This window comes from Sminthopsis crassicaudata, chromosome 4 (genome assembly GCF_048593235.1).
Source record: "Sminthopsis crassicaudata isolate SCR6 chromosome 4, ASM4859323v1, whole genome shotgun sequence".
NCBI classification, from domain to species: domain Eukaryota; kingdom Metazoa; phylum Chordata; class Mammalia; order Dasyuromorphia; family Dasyuridae; genus Sminthopsis; species Sminthopsis crassicaudata.
This window is the reverse complement of record NC_133620.1, coordinates 387327911-387340890: the sequence shown is the minus strand read 5'-3', so window position 1 is coordinate 387340890 and position 12980 is coordinate 387327911. Positions and strand designations below refer to the sequence as shown.

The 12980-nt window shown below is 33.2% G+C and overlaps 1 protein-coding gene across 1 annotated transcript in view; it reads left to right on the top strand.

Moving 5' to 3' along the window:
* The window catches only part of NID1 (nidogen 1), a 108093-nt gene that overhangs the window by 72358 nt on the left and 22755 nt on the right, over positions 1-12980 (top strand). The gene's annotated exons all lie outside the window — the stretch shown is intronic.

Here is a 12980-nt window from a genome sequence, read left to right as displayed (position 1 = left end):
GCTTTTAGGGGCCTGATAGCTTAGATGCTTGTTAATTCCAATGTATTTGTCTGTTCTAGAGTTTACTGACTATTGACTATTACTATTTTCCCAAAGTTTTTGGATTTTTAAATAAAGTCAAAAGACTTGGTAAGGGGACTATAGAACATTTAATGCTTTCTAAATATAATAAACTTATTGCTACTGATATCAAGGACTTTGATGTAATTATCTCACATCATTATTTAATAGAAATAAAATCAGACTACTCTTTTGATGAGTTCATGAAAATTCATTTGACAATCAGGAATGAGCCTTTTCTGTAAAAAGAGAGGATTAGGCAAGATCATCTTTGTTATTCCTTCTGGCTATAAATATGTAATCTTGTGAATGGAATGACAATAAACATGATTCTGAGACACAAAGAATCTATGATTTTATCAGTATAGGAATTTCTGAGTTCCATAGGAACATCTTCCATGAATGCAAATTAAAACCTAACTATGACTTAGAAGGTAAGGCTTAGGAAATTGCCTTAAACATTGCATAGCACTTAAGTGACTTGACCAAAGTCACACACAGAATTGATAAGCTCAGTGATTATCTGCAGTGATCATACTAATGCCTTCAAGAAAGGGGAAAAAAAAAAAAAAAACTATTAACAAGGGAGGGAAATAGAGACTGTATATATCAGATTGGGGAATGTGGCTTAAACATTATATCTCTATCCTACCTATCTGAAGTGACATTAGTAACCACAACAAATTGATTGTTGAATTTAATTACATTGATTAGGAATTAAAGTCACTCTGAGAACCAGTCCTGTAAGAAAATCTCTACAGTGAAACTATTCTCATTTGTGAATTTATTTATAACCATGAAAAGCCAATTAATAAATGGTAGCCATCATGCAATCTAGTCGTTAGAATGGTGAATTTATTCATTGTATGTGACCTTGGATAAGTCATTTAACAGCAATGCACTTCAGGCAATGCCCTAAGTCTCTGGTCAGATGCATTAGAAAGCAAATAGAAGGGCTAAGCATGTCAACTAATACCAAAATATTATATTACTTTGAAATAAATATTTTTATCCTATGATTTCTATTTTATTTGCTTTATGGATAGGATGAAATGCACAGTATCAGTTGACATAGTTTGGTTCTTCAGGATATTCTCATATCCAGGGCTTCTAGTTCCAATGAAATAGATGTACTAAATAAAGCTGGTCATAGATTGAATATCTGCAGATATTTCTCTGACTTTTTCTGTAAAATCAAAGATGAGAAAAAGAGGGGAAAAATCAAATTATTGAAAACTCCTGAAAATGTTTGATTTTTTTCTCTATTGATTGAATTTTTCAGAGTAAGGCAAAACTCTATTTGTAAAAGTTGCAAATTCTTATTGAGAAATAGGTAATCAATGAAACAAAAACTATCCTCTTGCCTTGGATTTATGCATTCCAGAAAGAGACTTTGTGTCTGACTGCCTGTATTTTATTCAAATACCACTCTCTTCAAAAATGGATACTTTTTGAAAGTTACTTATTGTGGTTTCATGAAACCACTAATTTTATCCATCTGGTACAGTATAAAGGCTAGTGAACTAATCTAGTGGGATTTCAGAAAGTTTGTTTTTGCTGAAGTAAAACATTGCCAGATTGGAAAGCAATAAATAGTGATAAGATAATCCCCCAAACTTCTCTGGGAAGGCCGAGAAGAACTTTTTCAAGTTGAAAGTTTTCCATTTTGTGTCTGACTTCCATCAGAGTTTATCTCTCCTAACCATCAGCTCATATTTGACATTCACATTAATTTATTTATCTACATCTCATTTGTGACTTCCTCTTCTGTTTCTTTTACCCTAACCAGATGGGTAGATTTCCACTCCTGTTATAGAGGGATAACAGTTTTTCCACATTATCCACGAAATTGCTCGAGAGAAAAAGTCTAATCAACTTGTTCATTCAACAACATTTAGTAAGAGCATACCATGTGCTAGTAGAATATAAGTTCTTTGGTAGCATTTTGCACTTGGAAGCATTCTCTCATGTTTTAGTCATGTCTAACTATTTGTGACCCCAGTTGGGATTTTCTTGGCAAAAATACTGGAATGGTTTGCTATTTTCTAATCTCTGGCTCATTTTACAGATGAAGAAACTGAGGCAAACAGATTTAAGTGACTTGCCCAGAGTCACACAATTAGTAAGTGTCTGAAGCCAGATTTGAATTCAAATCTTTGAACTCAGGCCTGGCCATTCTAACCATTATGTCATTTAGCTGCCTCAATTTTATATTTTTCTCTCTAGTACCTAGCAAAGAGCCTGATTTATAGGAGATACTTAATGCCTACTGAAAAAGTATGTGCTAGGCTCTGTCCTAGGACAGAGACAAGACCCCTAAGACAAGAACCTTACATTTGGGGGCAAGAGAAAGCACAAAATATACATAAAAAAATTTAAATGTGTGCAAAATAATTTGGGTCAGCTAGGTGGTACAGTGGGATATAGCACCAGGCTTAGAATCAGGAAGACCTGAATTCAAATGCAGCCTCAGACACTTAGCTTTGTGACCTTAGACAAGTCTACCTATCTGCCTCAGTTTCCTCATCCGAAAATGGAGATAATTATAGCATCTACCTCCCAGGTTGTGTGAAGATCAAATGAAATAATAAATGGTAAAACATTTAGCACAATGCTTAGCATGTACTAAAGCTATATTTAGTACCATCATTTTAATTATTAACTTCTCAGGAAGGGCACTAGGAGCTGGAAGGGATTAACAATGGGCTTCTAATAAAATAAGTCACTTAAGCTTAGCTGTAAAGGATGGTGGGGATTTTGTGAGACAGAGATAAAAGAAGAATGGATTCTAAGCATGAAGATAAGAGATGGAATGTCATATACAAGGGATGTAGAATTTATAGATACAATTTATCAGTTTGTATATATTTATTGAGCATGTACCCAGAACTTTTTTTAAGCAATGTTAAAATATAGAATCAATCAGTATTCATTAAAAGCCTTTTATATGCTAAGTACTGAGGATAGCAAGTATAAATACCTACTATATATTCTATATTGGAGACAAGTATAAAGAATGAAACAACTAGATTCTAACACGATCTCTGCTCTCAGAGCATTTACAATCTAGGTAAAAAAAAACATGAAAGAAAACATGAATATACATGAATCAACTAGAGATTACTTAGTACCATAACGATTGGGATTAATGATAGAGTGGCAAATTCACATCTTGCCTTTGTCACATATCGACTATTATGTGAGCAAGCTGTTTAACCTCTTAGTGTTTTATGAAACTATTTAAGGCCATAATTTGCAGAAATGTTGCCGATTTGTATTAGGAAAAGGAATTATCTCATAAAAATGTTCTCTATTCCAGTGAAATCTTAAGTCAACTTTTTTTTTTATCCCTCTCATACTAGAAGTTTAGAAAAATGAATGAGGATAGTCAGAAAATAATGTGACATAGTATAATGTCAAATTTGAGGCAAGCATAATTCTGTATGTAATTGGGAAATGTTTAACAAAATAAATTAAAAGTTAATACAATACAGATAATGTTAATTTGTACTTTTTCTAAGTCAGTATATGATCAGTTAGGTGCACATGAGAGCACACTATGCCTGAAATCAGGAAAATTCATCTTCTCAAGTTTAAATCTGATCTCAGATACTTACTAGCTGAGGGACTCTGTGCAAGCCCCCCAACCCCAAACTCAGTTTCTTCATCTGCAAAATGAGCTGGAAAAGAAAATGACAACCATTCCAGTATCTTTGTCAAGAAAACTCTAAATGGGGTCAAGAAGAGTTGGATATAATTGAAACTGACCATGACAATAATAAAATTGATATGTACTCAGAGGATCCTTTTCTATTTGAGATCAGCACCATTGAGGTAAAGAATAATACTGAATTTTAGTCCAGAGGACCTGGATTTATAATCTTAGCTCTGATATTTGGTGTAACTTAGGAGTTACTTGAGCAATCCATTTCTCAGGACCTCAGTTTCCCCATTCTGCTTTGTGTGATAAGGTGGTTTGATTTGGTCTGTGAAGTCACTTATAAATAGTAACTCATAGATAGGAAGAGAAGAGTGCTAATAGGGACCATGAAGTGCAAAGTTGTGGAGATTATATATATATATATATATATATATATATATATATATATATATATATATATATATATATATATATATATATATATGTAATGGTTAATTGTATGCCAATGTATAATGAGAGACACTAAAGCAAGAAAAAAAACTGGTGGTGTAACACTTTGGCCTTCACTTTCTGAGCTGAGATTGACACACTCATCCCTATCTGTTTCCCATTTTGGAAAGAAAGTGACTACAACTTCTTCTTGAGGTCCTGGCATAAAGAAAAATGCATGATTTTACTCACAATATAGCTCCTGGACCTTTTCTGGTTTGCTTACCATTCATACAAATCAGTCACAATGACATCATTAACTCTTAACTTTTAAATTAAATATTAATTTAATTAATATTTAAAATAAACATTAAATAAAAGCTCAGAGCAGTAATAATCAAAAGAAAACAATCCATCCCTTAATGTTAGTCACACTGACCAATATACAAGGAAATGGACATAAAGTTAAAGAATTGGTGTTAAACAACTTCTCTAACTTAGGGCTAAAACAGAGCTTCCTAGGTCTGATCTCTTATGCAGGCGACAAGGTAACAAGTTATTGTTTTATTGAGAAGCAGTTCCCTTATATCCAGAACTATTCAGGTCATTGTTGTTCATTCATTTCAGTCATTACCAATTTTTGTAACCCCATGTGGGATTTTTTTGGCAAAGATACTGAAGTGGGTTGCCATTCCCCTTCTTCAACTCAATTTACAAATGAGGAAACTGAGGTCAACAAGGTGAAGTGACTTCAGGTTACACAGCTAGTGAGTATAAGGCCAGATTTGGTTCCATATCAGGAAGATGAATCTTCCCTAGTCCAGCAAAGACTATCCACTGCACCACCTTGCTGCCCATTATTCAGGTTACCTCTTCATAATTGTGGAGGGCTTCCCTCTACCCCTTAAATCATAGATGGCAGTAAAGACCAATGCATGCAAGCTTCTAAAGGTTTTCTCTCTCTCAAAATATAGCTAGTAATTAGTTCTCCTGCTTTCTCCAAATGACTTGCGTCATTAAAGCTTTCTTCAATCAAATCAGTTCCCTGCACCAACTGCAGAGCTTATCCTACTGTAAGTTCTGTTTAGTGCACATCAGCTTCTCATCTTCATGGCTTCTACTGTTCTGTAATAAACTTCTATTGTTAGCGTCTTTTAGTCTTCTCAGTTGGTTTCTTAATGATTTTCATGACTGCAATCAGGACTTCTTCATGTGCAGTTGTTCACTTCTCGTGTTGAGAAATTCTAAAACCATATTTCAATCAGATATTTTCAACAGCACTTTTTTTCCCCCTGATCCACAAATAGTTTGATTCAGAATTTCCTAGCAGTAATCTTCAAAAGCTCTAAAAATAGTCAAATTCAAAGTTGCTAAAAACAATGCATTGTACCTAAAGTTACCATCAGTTAATACCTTTCCTAATGAAAAGTTAGCTTTGAGTCCTGGTCTACTCAAATTTTTATATATCTTTTCAAGCCATGTTTTCTGGAGGACAGCTTTTCTCTTAGGTTCCCTCAGCATTGTTTGTGTTTCTCCTCTAGATATTTTTTCCATATGTTTCAGACAAAATGTCCTGTTTTTCTGTCCCTTTGGATAAATAAAATATCCATAGGAAAAAAGGACAACCCCTCACACTAGCCTGGGAGTATACATAGTTTGTCCAAAATATCTTGCTGGCTTTGGAAGTTAACAAGAACTGATTGTTTTATGAACTATGCAGATAATTCATGTTAAGTAGCATTTGGGGCTATTGTGAATCTCTTTCCTGTGAGGTAGGTGGTAGGAGTTTCATTACCCTTATTTTACAGATGAGGATTACAAGTATTTGAGCAATCAAATGATTTATCTGTGGTCATACAGCTATCTAATCTCTGAGATGAGATTCAAATCCCATTCTCTGGTATCTAACTTCAATATTCTTTCTCAAGACTGTGTGAATAAGTCAAATATTAGCTTTCTTTGTTATCATTTTATTATCAAGACATAAAGGATCTATATTCTAACCTTCCAATTCTCAATGGAAAACCCCCCATAGAGTAATGATGACCTTTAGCTCAGAGGAAAGGAAAGCTTCATTTTCATTATCAGCCTTTCAGTTTTTATCTCTGTGCTTTTCCCCAGGTCCTGTTCTTTAGGCAAAGAGAGGTTAGCCCAGTAAAACTGATAGTATCATAATGTCCATAAACACAATTGAAATTCCATTTCCTGAATCATAATTGAGAGGAATTTTTTGAATGTAAATGAGACATAACATTTAGTAGTAGCATTGCAATCTAAGATTTTGTTTGGTGGCCAAGCATCACATTAACTCTAATCTTTTAATCAAGTTTCAACCATTAAAAAAGAACAAGCTACATTCCTTTGAAAATTTAATTGTAATTAACTTATCCATATAATATATAGAAAGCCCTTCACTTTTTACACAAAAAACTAATCCCCTTTTTAAATTTAAAAAAAAGTTATCAATGTTTTTGTCTCTTTTAAGGTAGTCATTTCAAGTTTCTACTTCCCTCACATCAAACTGTCCCTTGCAGCAAAGAAAAACACTTAAACAAAATAAACAGCACAACAAAAACACAACACAATGAACACATCTGCTAATGTGTAAATTCTTTTTTCTAGTATGGTAATCCAGTACAATGACATGCCAATGTTATCATCAGCGACATTGATCGAGCTCCTTCTATGTATTTGAGCACCATGTCAAGCATTCCTAATAGAAATTCTGTAAGACACAAAAATAATGGCAATCAGGTTATGTTGATCAATGATTAACAGTTAAAGAGATTAAGGGAAGATATGTTTTATCATTATTTGTTCTCTATGACCTTCATGGGTTTTTAAGTTACTCAGAATTCAGCCTAGTGATATCAGCCACTCATTTTACAGAGGGAAAACAAAAAACAAAAAACAAAAACTGAGTCTTGGAAAGATTACTGGGTAGCAAACAGGAGAGCCAGAATTTGAATTTAAATCCTCTGTCTCTAGTTTCTGTGCTTTTTCACAAAACTTATGTGGTTTCTATGCATAAGAAGAGATTCTAAAAATGACAAACAGGAAAATGGGGATGAATAAATGAAGGTGCAAATAAAATGACTATATACTATTATATAGGGATAGCTATACATGTATCATTTCCTTCCTATATTCCTATTCCTTTAAAGTACTTTAATGCCTCATCATGGTATAGTGGTAACTCTAAAGATATGTTACCTATATTTTATCAGCATCATGAAGATAGTCTCTCTTTGTCCTACAAATCCAGGAACCTTTTGAGTATAAGCCCAGTGATGAACTATATATATCTGTCCTTTCACAATCAACCTGATTAAATTCAGAAAGGTTCATCATTAAGTCAGTCATGGGGGATACATTTTTCTTTCACAGCAACTCTTTGAATACAATCTATTAAATCAGAGAAGTTGTGCTCTGTCTTAAAAGAATGGTCCATATGTGCTCCCTTCCCTGATTGGATTGAGGGTTATTGACATGTCATAATCTGATTGATTTCCTGAAGTGTGTTTGAGTATTTTGTCAAATAACACTGATAAAAAAAAGTCTCTAAGATACAGAAATGACAATTTATGCCCAATCCTTGATTGACAGAGAGATTAAAGCAATGTTGACACTCTTATTCTAAATTATTTACTTATTTTATGTCTGATTTGGGTACTCTTTCCAAAGCTAGTATAGGGGGAATTTGTTTTAATTCAATTTTTAAATTAGCTTAAGGAACAAAAACAAATTTATCACTTGACAGACCCAACAATAATCTTGCGTGCTGATAGCTTTTAATGAAAGCAGCAGTCATATTAAACAGGACAAGAGCAGAAGTATTCATATAAGCTCGATAGGATCATAGATTTGGAGCTGGGAGGGATCTCAAGTAGAATTCCTTGATTTTACAAATGAGGAACTGAAGCCCAGAGAGATTAAGTGATTTGCCAAAAGTCAGAAAGTTTACTAGCTTTATAACTTTTTATAACATAGTTATAAAAGTTTATATATATATATATATATATATATATATATATATATATATATATATATATATATATATATATATATGAAAGTCAAGTTGCTGTTCAGTCATTTTTCAGTTGTGGCTGACTCTCTGTGATCTCATTTGGAGTTTTCTTGGCAAAGACATTATTCCTTTCTCCAGATCATTTTTACAAATGAGGAAACTGAGGCACACAGTTAAGCCCAGGGTCACACAGCTAGTAAGTGTCTGAGGTCAGATTTGAACTCAAGAAGATGAATCTGTGTACTATGGTGCCACTTAGTGCCCTAGTAAGTAGCAACACCAAGATTCATTTCCAGATGTTCCAGTTGTAAAGTTCTTTATCAAATATCCCATTTCTCAAATTGTGACTTCGTAAATTTAAATGTTCATTTCCACTATGTAAGTAGTGAATATCTACTGATAGAATTCAAAGCCAGATCTTTCTGTTTCCAACTCCAGTATTCTATCCATCATATCGGTTGCCTCTAAGACAAATATGTAGAAGAGGATTAGGCAGTTATAAATTAAGTTATTAAATTATTAATTAACCAGTTATTAGTGGACATTGGCTTATAGGACATTGCTAAAGAAATGTGTGTATGTATATTCAATATAATTTAGTACTTCAAGGCTTTTTTTAAATTTCATCGTTTATTATCATATTTATACAGATCACCCACCCACTCTTCCATAATTTAGTAGATTTTGTGAAAGTTGTTAAGTCTGAAAAATTAAAAACCCTGCAATCAACCTGGTGATGAAATTCTCTTAACTTTATTAAGCTGGCATGGGGATGAAAAAAGAGTTTGTCATTGAGTCCATGCTCAAGGACTTTCCAGAGTTTTCATTTCAGCCTTCAAAAACTCAGAGAACTCATGAAAATCCAATCCAACATTTCATAATCTCACGAAAGCAGATCCAGTTTCCTAGAAGTTGTGCCAGCTAAGTCTAAACTGCCAGATACAATCTGGAAAGGCCTTGAATAGCAACCCAGTGACTGATTGTTATATGAGGAGTGTGATGTTTAAGTCTTTCAATACATGCATGATCTCATAAATATGAAAGGGAGGGAGGGATTCCCCACCAGGTCACTAAAAGCTCATCTATGACTACTTTTTCTGGGGGGGCTCTAGCTTGTCTTCTCCCCTAAATCCTCAGGTAGATTGATCGAATGTGTTCGATGCTTTTTTAGTGTGAAATTTTTTGGCTTTTTTAAATTGTCAGCTCTCTGGCTATTCCTTTTTTGCTACTCCTAATTCTTTTTAGGCTGACTTTGTGTGACCCGCACTTGTGTTCCAACTTTATATTTCTATGTGACATTTTTTACACCACAGATCACACATAGATCATTTTGGAAATAGCAACTGAGGTAATGTTGCTAAGAATCTGAGTATCTAGTTAAGTAAATTCAGAATTTCTCATCCCCAAAAGGCAGGTTAACAGGTGACATTAACTAACTCACAAATACCTTCTACCAAGGTGTGAAGGGGAGCTGTGTTGATAAAGTATCATCCACATGGCTGAAAATTATGAAGGATTGAAGTATATAATACATATTTTCTATCCATTGAATACTGATACTAAAGCTATATAAAACACAGATTTCAAATCTTTGTAAAAATTGTTTTTAAAATGTCTTTCTTTTATTACTATGTCATACACAGTGAAAATCTATGTGGATAGTATCAGGAAATTGTTGCTTCTTCATGAAACACTGTGAGAAGATACTATGGAAGAAAACCTAAGGAGTTATTTATAGAAGCAGGGAACAACTCAGATATCTAAGGCTAGTTGCAACTAAGAAGGAAAAAAAAAAAAATCTGATAAAGGGAGATTTAAATGCTTGTTCTGACTATGAAAGATTTGACAAAGAAGAATTGATGCTTACGTCAAGGAATTTCCCAGATATCACGACCATCACAGGGATTTCAAAAGAGGCATACTTTGTTCAAAATAATGGTCTGAGAAGACAACTTTGTCAGCAAAGATCAATTAGGAAAAGTGATAAGGAGGAAAATGTTGTAATAATCCAGTTAAGAAATGACTAGAAAATGCTCATCCTGTGACACCTTAAGCTCTCACTATATTAAAAGAACAACCTCCTATTACATAAACTCCACAAAAGCAAAGATCATATTCCATCTCAATTCTATACCATTCTCATAGTTTAATGTTTCTTGGATTTCACTGAATTCAATGATCAACAATATTGGAAACAGAGGGGAATGCTCATCAATTGGGCAATGGCTAAACATTATATAAAATTACATTATATAGATACGATGAAATACTATTATAATAAAAGAATTAATGAAGAGAATGATTTCATAGAAATTTGGAAGGACTTATATGAACTTATGCAGAAAGAGTTGAGCAGAACTATAACAATTTCTACCCTAAACAATATTATAAAGACTAACAATTTTGAAGACCTGGGAGCTTTGATCAACTTAATAACTAACCATAATTACAGAGAACTTGTGATGAAATATACAGATAGGGGTAGTGATGGGCTCAGAATGAAGATATCAGACATTTTTTGGCTAATACAGGATTTGTTTAGCTTGAGTACATATGTTTATTGGGATTTTCTTTTTCTTGCTTACTTAATGAGGGAGCAGGAAGAAAGGAAGTAGGAGAGAGAGAAAGCAGATATTCATTAGAAAATAAGCAAAATTTAACTCTAATTTTATTTGCATCATAAAAGTCAGAGAAAAAGGCACATATAAAGGAAATGTATAAAAGAATAATTGGAATGAAAGAGTGAAAAGAACACTGGACAGAAAATCTTAGATTCACATCCCAGTTCTGATATCTTCTAGTGAAATGACACAAAGCAAATCCTTTAATCTCTTCATCTGTTTTTTCATTTGTAAAGAGAGGATAACAATACATGTAGCTTCTACTACATAGGTTTTTGTGGATTCAAAAGAGCTAATATATATGAAAATATTTTGTAATTATAAAGTTCTTACATCAATTTCAACTTTATTACCTCTGTGTGTTTTTTAAACCTTAAAAGTGACATATAAGTGTGGATTGTTTTTTATTGTTTTGTTTTAATCATTATCATCATCATCATTATAATCAGTATTATATATTGTCAAAATAAAATTGCTTTCCTTTTCAAGAAGAGGGTAGGGGCAGGAAGGAAGGTGAAAATTTGGAACTCAACATTGTAAACGTAATTGTTCAATTTCTTTACATAAAATTGAGAAATGTCTAATGAAACAAATAAAAATAATTCCTATTTTAAAAATCATTATATGTGCTATGACAAAAAAGTTAACTCTAGGATGACAGAAGAAACCCAGTCAGGTAGGGTGGTTAGGAGGTAGGAACAGGAGAGTTAGAAAAGGTGAATTGCTTTCATTGTATCCCTTTTAGAATTAATGTGTAACAGTTGGGCTAAATGTCTTGTGAACATAAAGCATAGAATATGTCTCATGTATTTGCCTTGAGTTTCAAGCAGTAGTGTTTGTGTGTGCTTACTTACATCTGTTTTAATTATCAGCCCTATTTCATTATCAGTCAATCATTTCTGCCAGATGTTCCAGCACTGTAATGGCCAAGCCCATCTCTTTTCACCATCTTTCCTTTACACATTTAGTAACCATGCTTACACGAAAACCATTCCTTCATAGTTAGGGAAGTACATGAGAATTCACCAGCACTACAGCTGATATTCATCTAAAGCACAGCATGAAACACAGATACTTAGTTGCAGATCATCAGACTGACACAAGAATTCCAGCTGAATTAGTAGTTTTATGTGGCAATACTAGGCACAAAGAATACAAAGACAAAAATAAAATCATCCTGCCCCTCGAGGAGCTTACAGTCTCTCAGGGAAAACATGTCTCTCCAGGAGCATCTAAGTAGCACAGTGAGTAGAGCACCAGTCCTGAAGTCAGGAGGACCTGAGTTCAAATGTGACTGTAGACACTTAATACTTCCTAGCTGTGTGACACTGGGCAAATCACTTAACCCCAGTTGACTAAGCAAATAAATAAATAAAGAAAGAAAATTAAGAAAATATATATAAAATAAATACAAGATAATCAGATAATATAAGATAAATCCAAAAAAAAAAAAAGTTTTATCCCTTCTTCCAGCAAGTGAAAGTATGCAATTTTTTATATTAGGATCCTATTTGTATAACTGAGTGATATCTTGGACAAATGTCAGGCACCTTGATCTGATAAAGGGGGAATATACAAATGTCAGTAAAAATAATTTCTTACTTTGTCACCAATACATTTTATCTTATTTTGATACAATAAATGCTTGTTGAATGTTATTGAATTGATTTATATAATTAAGAACTTGTGACATCCAGGGAAAGAACTTTGGGAGATGACTATGAACCACTACATAGAATTCCCAATCCCTCTAATTTTGTCCACCTGCATTTTTTATTTCCTTCACGGGCTAATTGTACACTATTTCAAAGTCCGATTCTTCTTGTACAGCAAAATAACTGTATGGACATGTATACATATATTGCATTTAACTTATACTTTAACATATTTAACATGTATTGGTCAACCTGCCATCTGGGGAAAGGGGTGGGGGGAAGGAGGGGAAAAGTTGGAACAAAAGGTTTTGCAATTGTCGATGTATATAGCTTGTAAATAAAAAGCTATAATAATAATACTAAAAAAAAGAACTTGTGACAATATAAAACCAAGATTAAAAGAAAAATTTTTAAATCTTTTAAGCCCAGACGATCAAACTAATACTCTAATATTCAATTTGAAAATAATGGAATATTTTTGTGCTCAATAAAAATAGATTGGTTATTAGCAATGCTAACTATCACCA